This window comes from Sylvia atricapilla, chromosome 23, assembly GCF_009819655.1.
Source record: "Sylvia atricapilla isolate bSylAtr1 chromosome 23, bSylAtr1.pri, whole genome shotgun sequence".
Lineage (NCBI taxonomy): Eukaryota > Metazoa > Chordata > Aves > Passeriformes > Sylviidae > Sylvia > Sylvia atricapilla.
Window position 1 is genome coordinate 7,007,195 of NC_089162.1, and position 21,623 is coordinate 7,028,817.

The following is a 21,623-nucleotide window of genomic DNA, read 5'->3' on the forward strand; positions in this document are numbered from 1 at the left end:
GGCTGCCGAGGGTGGAAACCAGCCCCAGACTGAAACTGGCTGAATTCTTCCCAGCGTCTGCAAATGCATCCTCTGACTTGCTTTATGGCTCTGTCCCAAAGCAGCCAGGCAGGTGGTTCTGGGGGTGGGTACAAGGTATATTTTCCGAGGCTTTGTGCCAGCTGTTTGCTATCCTTGGCTCACACTGTGCTGCTGTTATTCCCAATAGGATGATGAAGCCACTGTCAAGAGAACAGATATCACCAGAAGCTGTCTCCCCAGATTTAGTGAGTATTTGCACGAGCTTCACAGCTCATCTGAATGTTTGCTGGTAAAATGTGACACACGGGCAGAGCAGAGGCATTGAGCTGGGATGTCACAGTGGTGGGAAGAGCAGGGAAGCTGCCCAGAGCAGAGCAGGGTGCTCACAGCTACGATGGAAACCTGCCTTATCTATGATCACGTTACCTCAGGTACCCATCAGACAGCTCAAAGGACTGTATTTTCTAACCTAAAGCTGGTTATGGCACACTGCATCTTTCCTGAGGATGCAGTGTGATTCCAGGTTCTGATTTCAGTAGAGAAATGGGCTTGTTCATTGTGTGGAGCTGCTGGGATAAATCAGCCCTACCAAAGAGGTCCTGTTCACCTCCTGTGATGTGGAGCACAAATATTGGGGAGATTGACAATTGTCTGGTTGGTGGAGCACAATCTGGACCTCAGATCCAGAGATTTGAGTTCTCCCTGCTGTTCAGTGCTGTCTGTTCCCTTCTCCATGTCCTTGCCCCCCAACAAAGGGTCTGTGCAGGTGTGAGCCTCGGCACTGCGGGAGCTGCCGGGGTCTGTCCTGCCTTGGGACACACACACAGATTTTCAGGCTCACTCCATGCAATTCCCTGCTCCTTGCTGTGGTATAGCACCCTGAACTGAGGACTGGGGCTGCTGAACCTGCCTGTGGGTGCCCTGCCAGGGGTGTGAAGTTTGTTGTTGCTCGGTTGGGCGCGGGGGTTTTGTTCCCTCCTTTCTGTTCTGAGTTTTAGGGACTCACCACAACAAACACTGAGCATAAGGAATTTACTTGGCTTTTCCCCAGTAAAAATAGTGTTGCTTTATTATCCTGTCATGTTTTGGTGAAAGGTGGGAACACAGGTCTCTGCGGTCGCCCCTCGGAGTGACAGGATGCTAATGAATTGAGAAATGGCTGCGGACGGCGCTGCCCGCATCACATCTTCATTAGCATCCTTCTCCCAGAGACTGCTGTGATTAACACTGTCACCACAGACGGGACAGGAATGAATAATAGCGGCCCGTCTTCCACAGCAAAGCGCCTTTTGCTCAGCAGTGGAGCAGGGACCCCAGGGAGAGCGTCCGGCCGCAGTTTGGATCGGCCACATTGTCTTTACTGGGGTTTGTGAAGCAGCTGTCGCTGCTCTGTCTGCAGCTGGAATGTCCTTCATGGCTTGGGTGAAAGGGTGGCGAAAGCAGTGACTGCTGTGTTGGGAAAAACTCTTTGTCCATCCCGTGAGGAGTCTCCTACAACATCTGCACTCCCCCAGATGTGTGCTCGGGCCCAGGAGGAGCTGCCTGGGCTGTGGGAAGGTTATTGCAAAGGTGCACATCTGCTGGAGAGTTTGGATCTGGGGGCTGGCAGAGGGGAACTGCTCCTTCCCAAGCCAGCCTCATCCCGCTGGACCCCAGCAGCACCACAGCTCCGAATAACCCAGGGCCCTTTGTGAGAGTGGAGGAGAAGGGAATACAGGGGACCTGATAAGGGCTGTGTTAATTACCCAGTTCAGCCTGGCCCCTGATGAGTCACAGCTGTATCCAAGAAGTGTGATAAAAGGGAGTGGGTTAGCTGCTGAGGAGAGCATTATGAAGGAGGAGGAGCCTTGAGGAAGCGGGAATGAGGATCGTGAAGCAGAAGGATCCTGGGGAAGAGAACCCTGCTATGAGGTCAGTCTGGGGCTGCAGTTAGAGCCTGTTGTTGGAACCTGCACCCATAGTCTGGCAAGGTAAACCCCACATTCGGAGTCTGTAAACTAATCCCTGTAGTCAGAGTCCAGCAGGAAATCACCAGCAGGCAGAGGCTGCGAGGGAAACCTCCAGCAGGAGCTGCTGCAGGCAGAGTCAGGGAATGGTGGGAGTCAGGGTGGCTGAGCTGTGAAGAGGAATAAATCAGGACCCTTTTCATGCTGTGATAAACAAGCAGTCTGTGTCTGGGCTCGTTTTTACCCTCTAACAAGAGGGCTGCTGTAACAGGGGAGAAGGCAGCTTGAGCCACCCCCAGGTCAGGTTTGCCATCCCTAACACCTCCAGCTTATCCAACAGCCCCAACTCCAGGCTCAGCAGAGGGACCTCTAATAGGCCTCTCATTTCCCCGAGGAGCTTTTTACAAGCTGCCTGAGTCAAGCACCCTGAGTCACTGCACAGAGGCTGTGTGTTCATGTGGGGAAGCCACTCAACGGGCCAGGGGACTGGAGTCACTTTTCATGTGCCACCACCTGCTCCTTTGAAGTGCCCTGAGCAGGGAAGGATGCTGAAGCTGTATAAAACTGAGGAACTCGTAGAGGTCAAAAGAATAAATTATAGTAATTTTTAGGTTTTTGTGGGTTGTTTATCTCCCCTGTTTTCAAGTCAATCTAATCAAATGCGGATTTGCCACAATCACAGCTCATGCTAACCTTCACCTGGAGGGTATTAATATGCATGATGCTTGTTAAGTGTTTGCTTAATTTTTATTTATGGAAACTAGACTCTGTGAAGTGTAGCTGAGCTGGCTGGAGAGCACATGTGCAGGGTGTGCTGGGCTGGGAGAGCAGAAGAGAGGTGGAGGCTGGGGGCTGCTGGCCAGGGGCTCAGTCCTGCAGCCCCTCTGTCTGGAGCATGTGGTCAGCGGGTCAGTGCTGGTGTCTCAGGGGAATGGGGAGCTGGCAGGGGGAGCTCACTCATCGCCAGAAATGCTTGACCCCAGCCCTGGGTGCCTGTTTAATGTTCTGACCCTTGTGTGCCATTTCTCTCAGTCTCTCGAAGATGTGCTCACAGGTCACTTAACAGCAATGGTGTTGTGTCCTGGGAGAGGGCGGGGGAAAGAGCCTCAGTGGTGGGGATTTTCCTGCAAATAGCTCTTATTTTTAGCCTGGCTTTTGGGAAGTCAAAAGGGAAGGAAAGGACAGGATTTATTTTTAGCATCTATTCTTGCCAAAGCTGATCTGAGGTCTGCAGGCTGAAGGACAAGTTTCTCCAAGGGCCAATTCCTCAGTGTCCTCCCGTGGCAGGATGCAGTGAGCATCACATCTGTGCTGTGTCCCTGTGGCCGTGTCTTGGGAAGAGCCTGTGGAGATGACACAGCTCGAGGTGTTGTGTTTGCAGGCTCCAGAGGCCACTGGTGTGTTTGCAGGCTCCAGAGGCCACTGGTGTGTTTGCAGGCTCCAGAGGCCACTGGTGTGTTTGCAGGCTCCCCAGCTGCTGCAGTGCATGCAGAGGCTCCTCTGGAGTCTCGTCAGAAGGACAAAAAGGATGATCAGGGCTCAGTTCCCTCACAGCATCGCCAGTCTGGGGCTCAGGAGAGGTGTTTGGGGGTCACAGTGGCCAGAGACCACGCGGGGGATGTGGGCAAATGTTTGGATAATCTGTGAACTGAAAGGGGACTAAGCCTGCAAGGAGCCAGGTGATTGAGAATGGATGAAAGGTTCTGCTGCCCCATCCTTTAAATCAAAGGCAGATCTTCCCAAAGCCTGCCCCCGTGCATCGCAGCCAGCCCTCGGCACGCTGAAGGGATTGATCCAAACTGTAATGGGCTCCCTCCCTGCCCTGCCTCTGCAGCGAGTCTATAAATAATCATTTACCATTGCCCTCTGATCCAGAGGCTTTATTGAAATCCGCAGCGCTGAATGTTTTTACAGCGACCTGGGTGTGTTCTGACAGTCGCTCCTAATCTCGGCATTGACGATGGCATCAATATTTGCCGGGGCTGTTGTTGCTGCGCTCCCGGAGCAGGCGGAGGCTGGGGGCCGTGCCCATCGCCGGCCCCGGCTCCCGAACTGCGTCTCCTGGAAACCCTTAACGCAGCCTCAATACCGCTATTTATGCACCTGAATTAAAAAAGAAAGGGAAAAAAAAACCCTAACCTTGGGGAGGGGGAGCTCGGGGATGGCAGAGAGGTTGCAGTGATTAAAGAAAGCTCGGAGCATTCGAGCAATATTAAATCTGACGGGCATAATGACGACTGAGATCTGATAGAACAGAGAGAAGGCTGGAAAGAAAGGGCTGGTATTTTTCCCTGATGTAACATAATGGTCACATTTTTCTTTCACAATGGTTTTTCTGAGATAAAGAACAAATTATACTGATTTGATTGCTACTTAGAAATACTTAAAATTGAAAAAGACAGCAGGTGGGCATGGTTAGGAAGGAGGGTTATTTTAGCATAACAGATGCATGCATAAAGCATTGCGGAGCCAATTTTTTAATCATGAGAACCCCCCCAAAAAAGGACCTTTGGAGTCTTTCTGTGCAAGGTGGGAGGTGAGGAGGAGTGTGGGGACACTGGGGGGACAGAGGAGAAGGTTCCTGTGCTGCTGCCAGGGCAGGACACACCAGGGGAGCAGTGCTTGCAGCAGCTGGGGCGTGTCCTGGGGGAAATAAATGTGACAAGGGACATTTCCTTATGGAGATGTTCCCCAGGGCAGGGGGCTACTGGTGCCTGGGTGGCTACACCCGGAGGTGGCACAGCCCAGGGTGCCAGGCTGGAGGGACAGAGCCTCCTCAAACACAGCTCTGGAAGGGTGTGCTCTTCAAAGACACACGTGGCCATTTTTAATTATTCCCACAATTAAAAATTACTTGTTTACTCAGATTTATGCAGCGCTAATAAATATGCCTTGGAAACGACTTAAGTAACTAGGGTTTGCTTATAAAAACACCATATATAAAGCAAGTGTATTGCTTGGTTAATCAATTAATTCTCATTTAATTACCGAGAATTGCTGCCAGTGACTGGCCATCACTCCAGTTTGCTCACAGAATGGACGTGCCTGTCTACAGCTGCAGATAAATGATGTCAGGGAGGGCTGTGTTCTGGCCAGGCCAGGGCTGCACCTCTGCAGAGCTGTCCCCGCTGGAATGGGGTGTCAGGAGGGCTCCCACTCCCGGAAAAACCAGCGGTGGCTGCTCATCTGCCAGCCCCGGGCTCAGGGTGGACAGCCAGGGCAGGCTGGGGCACTCACAGGCTGGAGGTACCACACACTGCCAAAGCAGCCTGGGGGAGTTCCTTTCATTCTGGCACAGCAAATCAGCTGCTCCTTTATGTCTCTTAATTTAAAATTTAAAAGAGGTTCAGGCCTGGGTGACCATTTCCAGCAGTTTCCAAACCAAACTCCATCCTTCATTTTCTCGTTCCCATGAGCTGGGTGAGACAACAAGCTATGACAGAAGCAAACCTGTTAATTCCAAAATTCCGTTTCCATGACACCAAGGAAGTTTCATTTGGTGATAAAGTGTGTTTTATCTTTCTTTTCTAATGGTATTTTAAAAACATCCAGGAGTTTCCTGAGATTCTCCTGAGCCCCCTGCCCAAGCCCTCTGTAATTTTCATTGCTGCCAAGGGGAGAAATAGCCCCCCTTGCTGCAGAGGAGAAGTTATGCAGGTTCTCTACTGACCCCAGGACTAATTTTCAGACAAAAAAGACTATTTGATTATCTAACCTGACCCCTTGTTAAATATTAAACATGTAATTCAATCAGACCTGCTGCTTTTGAGCTTCTGTTTGGCTAAGGGAGAAGAGTGGTTTATAAACGAGACCTTGTACCCTGGAGTGCCTGAGCTCTGCTGCAAGGCTCATCAGCTCTCGGGCCCTGCTCATGGCTCTGGCTTCCAGGGGCTTGTTGCACCAGCCAGAGGGGGAATAAGCTGGGAAAAGTGGGCACAACAAGCTGACAGCATCCTGGCTGGGGAGGAGTGGGCAGGGAGCTGCTGGCACAGGGGAAATGCTCCTGGCACGAGCAGCACCAGACACACCCTGTGTGTGTTTTTCTCCTCTTTCCTTTTCCCTTCTCCTTCCCCTGATCCTGCCTGTCCTGGTGCATCCACTGGGGCCTCCTGTGAAAGTACGGATTTGTCTGTCTTTTGTGTTTAATCCCAAATCTGTCAAGCCCTGTTAAATTTGATGGTGCCTGAAAGGTCTGGTGTTAAGTAAAGAGGTGGTGACCAGAGCCTTTGGTGGGAATCAGATGGAAGCCTAATCCTAAAGTAAGGTTTTATCCTGTAAGCCAGGGAGGCCCAGACTGTGAGGAAGGAGGGGAGCTGGGAGCAGAGCTGTGCTGCTGCCTGCCCTGCTCAGGATGGGTGTCTGCAATCCCTGCTGGGCCATGTGCTGCTCCATTTCCATCCCTCCTGTAACTGGAGGGGTACCCAGACAGGGATGAGAGGCCACCATCCCTCCCTCCATCCCTCCCACAGCAGCATCATCCTGCTGCTGGTGGATTTTGCCAACACTCTGAGTGCCCTCGAATTCCATCACCCCACTGAGATTCAAGAAGCTCAGGTGTCCCCTGCACTACATCATCCTCCTGGGCGTGAGGGAGGCACTGGACACAGGCAGGTGAGGTGCCTGTGTCACAGGAGTGGGGCTTAATCTTTTTCCTCTCCTTCCTTCCCACTGCAGCTCACCAGGTGAGCATGGTACTCTTCATTAAGTGAATATTACTGCTCATGTAATTGAAATTCAGCTTTAAGGCTGAAACTCCAAAGCAATGAGCCTTGAAGGAAAATGCAAAGCTCACCTTCGCTCCCAGCTCGTTCCTGCCTCCTCGAGTGAGGAGCAGCCACGTGCCCCAGGAGCAGCCCAGCCCATGTCTTTGCCTCCAGTGCTCCTGTGCCAGGGCTGCTTCAATCTGGTTTTGTCCTTTTTCACCACACTGTGTTCCCCTGGAAGCTCATAGGGTTAGTTTGAAGTAGTGGCACTGTCTTTTCCTTTTTCTACTTAAAATAGTAATTATAAGGATCCATGTGCCCCATCCTTTCTGACTGCCACCTTCAGTGTCACTGTGGGGACAGCCAGAGGGTGTCAGGGTCTGTGTTTCCTGGCACTACAAAGGAATGGGAAGGGCTGGAGCCTTGCCTTGCTCCCCAGCTGCTGCTGCAATTCCCAAAGAGGAGCAGAAATGAAGATGTATCTGTTCCCATCCGCAGATAAACCAGGCGCTTTTGGTAAATTAAAGTAATTCATTGTGCATCTCCAGACAAATATGTGTGTGTGCCTTGTTATTAATTCAATCTCTGTTTTTCATTCGCTTTTTTCTGCAGCTAATTACCTGTCAGGGAGAGTTCTCTGCTGTTTGGTGAGTGAGCCACAGGGAGGGGAGGTGCGGGCTGTCCCCAGGCTGCTCTAAGGGCACTCAGGTGAAGTGGGCAGGAAGGGGAATGCTGGGCTGGAACAGAGGAAACCCCTCATCTGTGTGTCCACATGGCTTCTTTTGAGGGACTAGAGGTGGAAAAGGTGAGGAAAGAGTGTGCTGACCACCCCAGTGCTTGCCAGGAAGCTGGAGAAGGTTTGGATTTGTGCAAGAAGCTGCTGACCAGATGAAGAATCCATCAGCTGCTCTTTGCCGGCATCTTCACGAGGGTGAGCTGTTGAGGTCCAGTATTTTTAACAAGGTTTCTGCTGGAAAACCCACCTGCTCAGCTGAATCCTGGCTACATCAGGAATCTCTGCTGTGTTTTCTCTGTCCTGTGTTGCTTTATGTGGGGCTGACCAAGGAGTGAGTTGCTGTTGTGAGACACAAGTTGGTGAGAGGTTATTATAAGCACATTAGCAGAATGAATTATTTATACATTTATAAGAAATTATCGATCTGTTGGATCCTAATCGTGCAGTTACTCATCAAATGGTCTGTTTCTCACAGATTAACCCTTTTCAACCCACCACAGAAGGGTCTTGTGTATAAACTCTGGCAAGTGGCAGCAGATGTTTTCCCTGGGCGTTGCTTTGGGCCATTGGGATAAGCACAGTGGGAACTGTGAATCCTGCAGCAGGCAGGTGCTGGCAGGTGAGTAACCAGCATCTAGGGGGTGAGAAATCCTCAAAAGACAGGAATTTGACACGCCTGAAAGCTGCTGGATCAGCTGGATGGTTCCTTTGGCTGCGGGATGGGGCAGCCAGCAGCACACGAAACCCCTCCTGCCCTGCCACACACTCAGGGGCTCCACGCCGAGCTCACTCCAAGTTTACTGATGGAAACAACTCTGGAGCCAGCCTCCAGGGCCCCCGTGAGGTTTGTGTTGCTTTCAGCAGAATAATGCAATTCCTCATATTTTATTAACCATAATAACACCAGTCTCTAGCCGTTGCTATATCCCCATCCACGGTTTTTTTCCAACTTTCCAATTATTTCAGCTCCTTGCGCCTTGCTGACAGAAAATACATTGTCGTGCAGTTTCTTTGGGGCACAGTGAGCCTGGCACTGCATGAACCAGAGGCGTGGAGGGGAATGGGTGCTCCCCATCGCCCACAACCTCTGTGACGCCCCAGCAGCCCTCCCCAAGGTCCTCTCACACTCCAGCAGTCTCCCAGCTCCTGCACGTCCCTCACACCCACCTCAGGCCACGTTAGAAATTGCAGAAACTGCTGGGGAGATTTATTCTCCATAAAAAATGTGTGACTGTTATGCCAAGTTGTTGCATTTTTCTGTCTTTGCTTTAATGGGTGCTAAAACTGATTGACTCTCTGGCTTTAGACAACTCCACGGCGTATTCATTGGGGCAGGATTGATCTTTTTTTTGGCCCCCCACTTTTTTAACAGAGCAGCCACCTGACGACTTCAAGTTACGAACTTTGAGCTAAATTATGAACCTTTTAGTTTTGCATTACGAGGAGTATCTGAAACCTGATTTGCTACATCAAACCACATTAGTTGTGTTATGTTATTTTCTAAAAACACATTTCGGAGAAATAACTCCAATCTGTGTTGCATTTTATAGACCAAAATAATTGAATGGCGGCTGTTTGTAATTTTAGCAATCTCTTAACCTTAATCATATTTAATGGCTTTTCTCTTCAGGCTAACAGGAGGGAAAAAAACATATTTCAGCTCCATCACGGAGCAGCACTACAGTAATGCACTCCCAGCTCCGGCAGGCACTGTAAATTCCTGCTTTCTGAATTGTTGGTTCAGGACAATCATTCAGCAGGGAATTACTTTCTCCTCTATGAAATAAATGAGATGTTAAACTAGTTTTCTGCTTCCTGCGGTAGGAGCAGGGCGGTTCGCAGACCCAGGGGAGGCAAAAACAAGCGCCCGAGCCCAGCGGGTCACCGGGGAGCGCGGAGAGGGATCGGGGCAGGGGCAGCTGCGGGCACGGCCGGGCGGAGGGATGGCTCAGGAGCAATGCAGGCAGGAGCAGCGCCCAGCCGGGATGCCGGGAGGTGCCGGGGATACAGCCAGGGGACGGCGGGGGCACGGAGTCCTCGTCCTCCCCGGAGCCCTTGTCCCTCCAGACCCCTTGTCTCCCCCCGGAGCCCTTGTCACCCCGCTCTGAGCGCGGCTGCGGTCCCGCAGCTCCCCCTGCACCCTCACCCGGACCCTCAGTGTCCCCGGCCCCGCCAGCCCCAGTTCCAGCCCACGGGCGCTGAGGCTGCCGAGGGATCCCCCGTAAACCGGGATGGCCACTCGCGAGCCTCCCCAGCCGTGGGGTGGGGGTATTGGCGTGGTTTTTACACGGGACACCGAGTCAGAAACACTTCCGAGGCTTTGGGGGTTAAAATCCCGATGTCTTTGGTAACTGCAGTATGTCTTAGGGAGGAGGCTGGAACCTGTCCCGGGCAGGTGCCGCTGCCGAGGGCTTGGCCGGGTCCCTGCCCCGTCCCTGCCCCGTCCCTGCCCCGTCCCTGCCCCGTCCCTGCCCCGTCCCTGCCCCGTCCCTGCCCCGTCCCTGCCCCGTCCCTGCCCCGTCCCTGCCCCGTCCCTGCCCCGTCCCTGCCCCGTCCCTGCCCCGTCCCTGCCCCGTCCCTGCCCCGTCCCTGCCCCGTGTTTCCCTCCTTCCTTCGGCTCTTCTGCCCAGAATCACCGTGCCGCCGGCAGGAATAAACAACCATCAGACCCCGGCGCAGGGAAGGAGGCTAATTTCTCCCCACGGGAGCTCTGATCCTTCGGAACTCTCTCCCATTGTACTCATGAAAAATGGGTTAGTGTAATTAGGGATCCCGGCCTGGGCAGCAAAGGAGAGGCATGATGGTGATTAACTCGGTGCGTGCAGGAGAGGTCACCTTCTCTCACCCTGCCAGGGAAGGGAAAAATCCCTCTTTTCCTAGCCCCCCCACCAGACATGCTGGAACTATGTGAGTGACAGGGTATTGTCCTTAACAATACTCGGAGTTTTGTATGACATGGAAACCTTCAAAGACTGAAAGAAATTCCCCCAAATCTCTGGCTTCTATCAGGTGGAATATTGATGCTGTTTTAACAGGGTCCTTTTTATGCCATTTCTACGGATGGATTTTTTACAAAATAGTGGAATTTTAAAGGCAGATTTCCCCCTTGTGCCCGCCCTGGTTCTGGGTCCCACCAGAGGAGGCTTCTAAAAAGGTCCTTGATATATCATTTGCAGTAATGGCTCCTGCAGTCAGTCTGTACCATGGAGAAGTCAGTGGATCTGTCCTCTCAGACTCTGGCAGATTGCAGACCGAGGCCAAGGTCACCTGGTTTCTAGGAGGGATGGAGAGCACTCAGACCAGGGTGGGGACATTTTCTCTGCTGAAGGTCCTGAGTGCATCATGCTGGGGAGGTTCAGCCAGTGACTGATGTAACAGATAATGAGACTTAGGGGGAAAAACCCAGAAGTTCATTTTGCTTTTTGCCCTAAAAGGTTGACAATTCTGAAGCTGGCTCATGTGCTTGAAAATCTTCAGCAAAGTCGAGCATGAAGTTCCTCAACCAAGGAGCCCACACCCCTTTGTGCTTGGCAACATCTGAGGCTGGAGGAAAATGGTAATTGCCTTTTCATTCTTCTCAGTGGCATCAGGAAACATTAAAATTGAGTTTGGTTGGTCACATGGGAGCACCATCCATCAGCAGCACGGTGTGCGAGAGCACGATGGAGAGTTCCTCCCACTGCAGGCAAAAGGCATTATTAAAGAAACTAATCACTAAAAAAAATAGTACAAATAAGCCACTCGTCTGGTGAGCCTGATGGCTTTATTTTTGTATTCTCCAGCATAATGAGCACAGCCTGGGCTGCTTGGATCTCTGAGGTGGTGATTGGTTTTAAGTGTCTTTGCTAACCGCTCCACATCGAGCCCATAAATCTGGGTTTGGGTAACTGAGAGCCAGGCTCCCGAGCTCCCAGTTAGGGTGAGGTGTTAATTAAACACATGCTTAGGAAGATGCAGAGATGCAATCCTTCAGCTCCTAAATGCGCTGCCGTCGCTGTTCTGGGTGCTGGGTTCCATCAGTGACCACCCAAAGCCTTTGATTCCATTTCCCACAGGGTTCTGCTGGAGAAACAGGCTGCTCATGGCTTGGATGGGTGTGCTGGTGGCTGAGTAGAAACCTGGCTGGGCCTCAAGGGTGGTGGACAATGGAGTTATATCCAATATCACCCCGCTTCCATATAAAAGCAGAGATACAGCCCTGAATGAAGCACAGCCTGTGTTTTCCCCTGTTAAATTAAATGATGTCTGAAATGTGTTGTGACCTTGGCCCTCGGGCTCCATTTAACCTCAAGCAGCACAAAAATATGACTTTTTTTTTTTTTCAATCTACATACCAGGCTTTCTTCTTCTCAGAAGACAAAATATTAACTCTGTCTGTTTTGAGCAGTTTTGATTCACTTGGCCCTCTCCCTGAACTGCAAGCTGGAGCTAATGCACAGGGACCAAAGTCAGGCACGACTTCCAAACTGTTTTCTTTGAAGCAGCCCATTCCACAGTAACCTGCAAGACTATGTTTTAAGGGAGCCTTGTTCATCACCTCAGAAAAGTCAAATTAACATAATATCTGGAAAAGAACAATGGGGATAGAAACTGTTAGTCATTGTTGATGGAACAGGTAAGTTTCATGGCATGATCTGCTGAATATTCATACCATATTGTTTTTGACATTTAAGAACTCAATTATCAGCTGACTAATCAGTCTTTTACAGGACATTATTTTTGTGATGGAAAATGAAGTGCTGGTAAGCCTCAAGGGAAACACTGCTCAGAGAGATCTTGGATCTTGTTTTATTCTGAAGGCAGGGTTTTTCTCTATTAAATGGATTAATTTAGCCCTTCTACCAGCAAGTGACTTGGAGCCTCTGGCAGGGTGGGCAGATTTTATCCAATCTTTCCAGCTCTGTGTGACACTGGGGCCTCCTTCCCACCAGAGCCAGGGTTGGCCCAGCTGAGATGCTTGGGGGTATTTTCCTTAAGAAAGATACCCAAAATCTTTTTTTTTTTTTTTTTTTTTTTTTTTTTTTTTAAGGCATTTTGGAAATCTAGTGATAATCTCTGTGTAATTTACCTCTTGCATGGAACAGCTCAGGGACCAGCTTTCCACTTGATAGATTATTTTGACATATTTACTCATAGCTTTGTCTGTCTCAGCAGCATCCCCATAAAAACCTCAAACTTTAAATTAATACGTGGGGACTGGGATGTTTCTCGCCTGCAGTTGAGCAGTCTCTTAACACACTTTCCTCTCTCTGGCTTTTAGTTATGTTTAGGTCTAAAAGTGTGACTCCCAGAAAGCCCTGAGTGCATTTGTCGTAGAGCAGAATGGAGATTTTTGCCGGGTTTGGTGCTGCCCTCGGCCGTCCTGGTGCCAGCAGCGCTGCTCCTCTGGGCACAGAGCAGGGCAAGGGGGGCAATTCCCCACAGCCTCGGTCTGATCTGTGGAGGAGAGCAAGCGCGTTATTTCACCTTTGTGGAACGTGACAGTTATTAATAACCCCATTAGGAGCGGTGCCACTCGGCTCTGTTTAGGCAGGCGACGCTGGAATGATCGCTGGGAAGCGGGAGGGCTCCCCCACTTCCTGACTTAACAAGATGTTGTGCTGCTGAACATTGTTTTTCTGTTTCGGTAACGAGCTGCGCTCGGGGTGTTGTGGGTCAGATCAATAGGAGCACTGGCCCCCTCCATCACCCCTGCAGAGCGCGGGGAAGGACAGCACTGAAGGATTTCTTACCACTTCTTAGAACAAGTGCTTTCTTTTACACTCATGTTTATCACACACTTCAGAGGGGTTTGTGGGGTGGTTTGTTTTCCCTTTTGCAGGGAGGCTTTACTCCCCTGCCAGGCAGCTGGCTCACTGCAGAGGGCGGCTGCGGTGGGGGTGACGCTGGTGCTGGGGGTGACGCTGGTGCTGGGGGTGACGCTGGTGCTGGGGTTGACACTGCAGTGGGGGTGACACTGTGCTGGGGTCCCCTGCCAGGCAGCTCTGCTTCAGGGGGCTCTGGGCAGTGGGGCTGTCATTGTGCTGGACCCACCACGCCAGGGTGTTGTGGCTGGTTTGTGCAGGCTTGCAGAGGGGTGCTCAGAGCTCTGTCAGCCCTGGGGTTGTCGTGGTGCCACAGATGCCCCCAGCTCATGGTCGGGTTGTGGCGGCTGCTGCACCCCCACACAGGAGCTGCTGGATGTGGACAGAGGTGACACATCAATGCAGAGCTCAGAGAAAGAGCCAGAAGCAGCTGGGAAAGCCTCAGCAGCTCCTCCACAACTTCTGCAGGCCTGCACTTCTGTGCAGGGGGTCACACCAGCCACATTCGGGTTTGCAGCCAGGGTGGAGCAGGGGTTAGTGGCTGCTGGGCAGGGATGTGGGGCACAGAGGCCTCTCATTAGGAGCTTGGCAGGAGTTGGTGTTCACTGCTTTTCTTTCAAAGGAAGAAAAAACAGAGCATTGCATCTTGGGGGTTTTGTTTGGGAGGACAATACGAAGGATTGTAATTCTTTTTCAAGCCGGTGTTGTATCTGCATCCATGTAGATGTGCACCCGCTCCTTTATCTCACATGGGGATAATGATGCCTGGCTCCACACAACTTGAATAATTCATTGGCATAAACACTCAGTGCCCAGTGTGTGAGGCCTTCTCTGTGCAGCGGAAACAATCCCAGGGAAATATTAAGGAATAATGACATGTCTTGGGTCACTGGGTGGTTTTAGGGCTCAGTTCAAAGGGCTCAGAGCTGTCGGCATGACGCGGTTGGCAGCAGGGGCTGGGGGCTGCAGTGCTGGCTCTGCCCCTCTGTGCCATGGGCAGGATCAGCCCCTCCATCTTCTGGGACTCATTTTCCCACTTTCTGATCAGCAGTTAGATTTTTGGTGTTTGTGCAGCCACTGAGTGATCTCCAGTGTCTCCAGAAAGCAGGTGCAGGTCAGGTAACTGGGACAGGTGCTGCAGCCAGTTGTGCTCTATGCCACACCACGGGATTTGGGGCTCATTTCACCTCTATCAGATAACTTTTCAAAACAAACCTGTGTTTTCTTTCCTGTAAGCAGAGCACTGTTCGGGTCCAGCTCTCTTTTCTCTTTGCAGAGAGGAAAATTGGCACATTTCCCCCTGCAAATACATTTATTGTGCAGTAAGGGATCAAAACACCATTTAATCCTGAAGATTAAAACCTTATGTTGTCGGGGGATTCCTATGTGGAGCACTTATTTCCTTTACACTTGTTTTCTTTCTTTCCTGATGGATACAGCTGTCTGTTCTCTTGTCACCAGCCAGACCCCTCATAGCTGTGCCAGGGCTATTACTCCATCACGTTGCCACTCTGCAGAAAGCAGGTATTAAGCAAAACAGCATTCTCAGAAGCAGAAACCGCTATTGTTAGCAAAACAATACCTGCAAAACAATTTCCTCCCAACTGAAGCTTTGTTGCTCTCGGCAGCTGGATGGGAGGGGTGACTCGTGAACTGTGATTTGTCACACTGCTGCTGCTCCTGACCCCGGAGCAGCGCCTCGTCCTGCAGGTGGAGGAGCTGCATCCCGAGTCCTTGCAGAGATGCTCCCGTGCAGGGTGTTTTCCCCACTATGGGCACTTCAGAGGTCACTGTGCTGCTGTCCAGATTTTATCCGAAATCAGTCACAAAGTACTGGCTGCCGTCCCCTAGTTACCCCCGAATGTTTCTGTGTGTAGAATTTGGGCAGGGGAAAAGGAGAGACAGCCGGTGGAATGGGGGGAAAGGTGGGGTTTGTTGGGGAATGTTTTCCTGACTGCAACAGCAAAGGGCGCTGAGGCTCCCGGTAAACAAACGCAGGTTCTGGGGTGGCAGAATGCCAGACCTGGAGATTCACTGCTCGTTTTTTCAACAACAACAATTAGCTTCTTCAGCTAATGAGGGGTTTCATAAGCAACCATGAATAATCGTGCTTAGGGACTCCTGGCAAAGCTGGGTGTTTTGCCTGAGCCCGGCGCCGTGTCCGCGGTCCGAGCGGAGGGTTGGGGTCCCTCCCCTGGAAGGATCCGCTCCCGGCAGACAGAGGGCACAGGAACAGCGGCCGGCGGCCTTTGGGTGCCTTTGGTCCGAGCATCTCCCAAGGGCCCTGAGGAACAACGATCCAGGGCTGCAGGGGCAGTCGGGGCTATCGGAATACGATGGCAGCGCCGGGAGACGCGGAGACTCTTTGACTGCATCGATGGGAAGGGGAGGGACGTCAATTCTATCCCTTTGAATTAATGAACTACAGTCTGAAACCTGCAGCCTGGTTAAAAGCAGTATGGATTTCACCCGCTTGATGCTCGAAGAGGGTTGTGGTGCCCGCTGTGTGCTCCCTGGCCGTGGGGCTCCCTGTGCCCGGCTCCCTGCGGGCTGCTGCTCCGACGGGAGCCTCAGCAACCTCCCCCAGCTTTGCCAGGAGGTGCAGACCGAGGGAAGTGTCCTCCTCCGGCCGTGCTCCTCGCCCCGTGTGCCGGAACCCTGTGACCGCCCGGCTCAAGGGACAGCGGCTCCGGGCACAGCCCGGTTCAGGGGACAGCCCGGCTCAGGGGACAGCCCGGCTCCGGGGACAGCGGCTCAGGAGACAGCCCGGCTCAGGGGACAGCCCGGCTCAGGGGACACCCGGCTCCGGGGACAGCCTGCGGGGCTGGACACGGACATTCCCGCAGGGAAGAACTGCTCCACGGCCCGACACACGGCCCAGCCCTCGCCCCGGTGTTGCCATTGCCAGCTCTGATCTTCAGCCTCTTCCTAAGCGTGAGGCATCCTCAGCTTTCCGATTTTAATTTTATTCATACAGCTGCTATTACTCCATCTGGATCATGCGGGATGAATACTAATGGCCCTCCGGATTGTTTTAAGTGCAGATCTGAACCAGATACTTGCCTTCATTTTGTCAGGAGCTGTAGCATCACACTGAGATTCGCGGAGTTTCCTCCTAATGGATCCCTCCCGGTGCCAGCCCCAGCCCCTGGTGTCTGTGTGTGAGGGCAGAGGAAACCTGCCAATGCCACAGGAAGGGAGACGTGGGCAACCTTCTCTCTAGGCTGGAGTATATATTCATTTTATGTGTATGTACATATAGATATATGTATATATCTAAATTACATGTAGGTTGCCCTAGCCGAGGACGCCCCAGGGAACTTCTCACCCTCCAGTGAGGTCCTGGCTCTCCCCAGGGGTGCAGGAGCTCCCCTGCCCCATCTGTCATTACCCTGCTCGAGAGGATGCCCCAGGTCTGCTCTGAGGGCACTCCAACCTTCCGCCGCATCCGAGGTGGGAATTATTCCATTTAGCAAAGAGGATTAATGTTTCATAACAAAGGGTAATTTATTCAATTGTATGCAAAAAAGGTAGCAGTAATGCACGTAGGAAGCGCGCTTTGTTTCTGGCTATTGTAGTGGAAGTTTAAATCCTGTGAAAACATTGGTAACGCCGTTGTGCTCCTCTGGGGAGAACTTGACCAGCCCCAGCTGGGTTGGATTGCCTTCACTAACTGCACTTGACTCTGACAGAGGGGGCACCCGGCAGGGTTTCAGGGTGCACAGCCTGCTCTGGGGCAGACGGTGAAGTGTTGATCCCACAGAGAGCACCACAGCCTCCCACCCCATCCCACAAGGGATGAGCCGTGGGGAGCTGCTTCTTCTGGCAGCCCCATTGCCCAGCAGCTGCCGTGCACATCCCGGCTCCTGGCGTAATCTCCTCCTACATCCCTGCAGAAGGAAGGCTGGAGTGCAGAGAAGGACCCTGACCCACGGGATGGCCGAGTCCAAACTGTCCCCATTCCTCTGGGGTAGTAGCAGCTGTGTTGTTGTAATTGTTACGGGCTGGGAGAGGCAGTATGGGAAAATTTAGGAATGTGTAGGAAAACCAAAAATTGTCCACTGGATGAAACTATGGGAAAAAGCAGATGGACTCTGGGTAAACAGAAACCATCTTGTGCCTAAAAGGTTACTTTTACACCAACCATCTCAGTGGTCCTGGTTGCCCAGTGCCTGTATAACAGAGTGACAGAGCAGGGGGCCCTGAGCAAACACAGTTTAGACCAAAAGAACACAGTGACCCCCATCCCAGTCCCCATGCAGAGGCCATGTGGGTCCCAGCTCCTGTTGGGGACGGTTCCACGTGGTGCTGATGGCATCACACATCTCTGCAGCACCTGGGGAGGTGTTTATAGCATTTCCACAGCTTTTGTGTGGCATCAACTCTTGAAATAAGCAGCCAGTAAGAGCTTTTACCTTCCAGGGAGACTATAAAGGCTCCATATCTGCATTGATCCAGCCCTGGGGATTTGCATTCATTACTTCTCCCTCCAGTGACTTTCAGCTCTGGGTTGTGTCTGTGGCACCTGCAGCACACACAGTCCTGACACCCACCTCGTGTCACCTGTCACACCAACAGAGGGGCAACATGCTGGGACAGGGGACGTCCAGGGTTTTCAGACCAAGGCAGCAAATCCCCCCATGCTGTCACATCACCACACTCACAGCAGGTCAGTAATCTGAACTACAGCAAGAGAATCAGGAGGTTACTCCTGACAGAAAATAAGGTTTAAATAAAATAAGTCACTGTGCCATGTTGCTGGCTGCTGTTTTGGCCAAAGACAAAAACAGAGGTGTGAAAGAACTTTTATTTCCTTCTCCTCCCCAGCTGCCAAATTCTGTTTTCACCAAAAGATTCTCCCTTGGGCTAAAGACTAAATTGACAAAATTGCATTTACAGGGGATTTCTAAGAAAGGATTTATGAGGAAAACCTTGAAAGTCCCTTTGCTGAAGGGACAAGAAGGCTCCTTCCCCACCAGCTTCCAGCCTGTGGCTTCCCAGGGAGTCCTGTTCCTGCTGCCCAGGCAAGCAGGGCTCCAGCTCAGGTCATTTTTTGTGTCCCAAACCCCGTCTCTCTGCCGAGCTCTCCAAGAGCTGCTGCTCCTCTGCCTCTCTGCAGGGCTGTGTGAGACCATGGCTCTTCACATTGTTTCTGGAGGAAGGGCTCTGTGGGGACACAGCTCTTATCACTGCTTTGCTGGCTGTGGCATCAAAGAGAATAGCAGATAAATTGTGGCTGGAGATGATGAAGGAGAGCGAGCCTCTGGGATTTGCTCTGCTCCAGGACTGTGCCATGCAGTCATTAATGATCTAGAGAAGCAATAAGCTGGGAAGGAAGGGAATTTGCAATGACACACAGCTGTGTCAAGTTTTAAGAAGCTGGAGAAATTTTAAGGACAGGTACCAGTAGCTGGTGGGCGAGTGCCTGGCCTGGAGATGGTGTTTGCTTTGCCCAACACAAAGCGGTGAACAGACACTGCAATTACCTGAGGTGTTGGCAAGAACGTCTGTGCCCTGATTAGCCCTGTCAGCTCAGAAAGCTGACACACAGAGGAAACCCTGCACCCATATCCTGGAAGCCAAGAAATACAGTTCCCTCCAAAGTGTACAGCAGGGAAAAGCCAGCCCTGGAAACAGGAGGTTTTAATGCTCACCAGAGCATTAGTGTTTTGTTCTGAGACACCTCAGAGAAGATACAGGAGAAATAAAAATTATAGCAATGCTTTTCTGAATAAGATGAAAGTCCCTGCAGTAAATTACTGGGGATTCCAAAGCACTTAGCAGAGATCACACGAGAAATCTGGGGTGGTCTGGCCCAGAAGCAGGCTCCTCACAAGCCAAAGGCTCAGCCCTGCTGATGGCATCCTGGGGCAGGGGATGGCAAGGAGTGGTAATTCTCCAAGCCCAGCACTGCTCTACTTTTCTCCCCTTAACAACTGAAGTGATTAGAGTGAAACTTTGACTTGATGAGCGATCGTTGTCGCAGTGGCAGCTGAGTGTAGCCCCTTCATTTTCTTGGTTTGTCTTTAAAAGAACATTGGCAGCATTTCATCCTGATTTAATGCTCAAGCTCTCTGTTCCATATTCATTTCTCTCTCCCTTCTTCCCCTCCCTCATGCTTAAAAGAATCAAATTATTGTTTTATTTTTGTTCTCGTGTACAAAGCAGGGACTTGTGAGGTGGCTGTTCCTCTTGGTACATGTCACCCGTGGGACACCGGGTGTGCTTCCTCACAGAGGGAACAGGGACAAAGCTGCAGCAAGTCCTAATTACAGGATAATGCGCAAAAGCAGCTCCATATTTCTTTCCCCCAGGTTCCAGCTCAGTGGAGTCCTTTACTCCTCGAGCTCTGATGCGTTGGAAGCTTATTCAGCATTATTTCTGTTAATTAGTGGCATTAGAGCAGTTTCAGGAAATCCTGGATGAGCTCAGAGCTGTTGTACACTTTATTGCCACCTTTCTTCCTCCCAGGGTTCCAGCCCAGGGCCATTGCTGTGGCAGAAAACACGAGAGAGCCCCGACCCAACGTTCCCAGGCTGGAGAGGCCAAGGGTGAGCAGTGAGGGAGGGCAGCCCAAAGCACAGGCACCAATGTGCACCTCATCTGTGCCACCCCTGGCACCACTGGAGCAAATCCTCTGTGCCACTCCTGTTCATCCCAGGACAGAGAGATAGGCCCCCGGGAGCCTCCCCATGTCTCCCACTCCCCTGAGCCCCTGGGGAGCTGAGTTCTGCTGGGTGCCCACCCTGCAGCTCCTTTTCCTCTGCTCACTGAGCCCTCAGTGCCTGGCAGTATCGATCCTGGCACTAAATCACCTCCCACCTTTCCTCTGCCTTGCAAAGGCTGGGCAAAATATTTATAGCTCCTGCTGGGGATGCAGCTCACGTGCCACGTATTTCAACAACAAGGACTTATTAAATAATAACTGACATTTACCTAGCTGCCTCTTGTCCTCAGGGCCCCCAGGACTTGGCAAACTTTAATTAATAGTTGTTTTAATAGTTAAATAACCTTTATAACTGCATTTCATTTATTCCAGGCCCATCAGAAATAAAGTCATAATGATCTGAGTCAAGCGATAAAACACAACATCTGGTTTAATGTTTGCAGGTTATTTAATGAACTGAGGAACCTGGCAGAAGAACTAGATATTTATTTCTTTTTCTTCTTGTAAGAAATGGGGTTTGTAGTGAGATACAGCCTGATGCTGATGTTTGCCCTCGTGTTCTGTCAGCAGAGGGTTCAGCTGCGGGACCCCAGGTGCCCATCCCACAGGAACAGGGCACCAGGGCGTGACCACGGAGTGCAGAACACCACTGATTTATCCGGGGGTGCATTCCCTGCCATCTGTTTTTACATGGCCCTGGAAGAGCAGTCCCAACACAGCACACGCTTCACCGGCCACAGAGTTCCTGCATCTGCAGAATCCACGGCAAGGCTGGCAGTGCTCCCAGAGCATCCTCCCCCGGGGCGGGCTCCAGGACACGCAGTGCCACTTCCAGAGGCTCCTGAAGCCCGCTCCAGAGGGCGGAGCAGCCGCTCAGCCCGAGTCCCTGCTGCGGGTCCCACCTGCTGCCTTCTGGCCTGCAGCCTGCCCTGTCGCCTTGTCCCAGCTCAGCCAGCTCCCCGCAGCTCGGCGGTACCTGCCCTGCCTCGGCTTGTGACACATTGCCTCCCCTTTCTCCGCAGCCTGTTACGAGTATCCTGACTAATGTTGCTGAACGCAGCTCACTCCGTGGATCCCAGAGTACCGTCTGCACAATAAAATGAACTTCCTCGGGCATATTTTGGGTTCTCGTGCTCCCCCCGCAATGTTACCTATTAATTGCGCAGAGAAAATATTCCAGAAACTTACTTGTGCCCTTGAGCTACATTCATGTTTATTTCCAAAACTCTTTGATACAATATTTGTCTTTGCCTGACTTAGTTTGCCAAAAGGAAAGGGAGAAGGAGGAGAAGCATATGAGGGATTTGGATTGCCTCACATCTGCCTTTCTTTAAGCAGCCCATATGGGAAAACATATTCTTCTGCACAGAATTTGTTAAAGGTTTCATAAAACGCATTGCGTACACATTTAGCACAGAACCCAGCAATATTTATATTTAAAATGGGTCCAAACAGATCCATTTGGAGAGCGCTTGGAAGATGTAGGGTGGCAGTGCACATTGCGAATGTAATAGTCTCGTTAGCTGGCTCAGCTTGTGGGATCTGCTCCGTGAGCTGATGGGAGAAGAAGCTCCCACCGTGGTAAGTGTAAAAATCATAATGTATGCAATGCTGCGAGCATATTTCATCTGCGACGCTCCGGAGAGGCGACATTATCCGTGTTCCCCTTTCAGACAGAGTGGCTGAGGGAATGGGAACCGACAGGAGCCGATACTTGGTCTATTGCCGGGTGTCGGTGGAAATCAC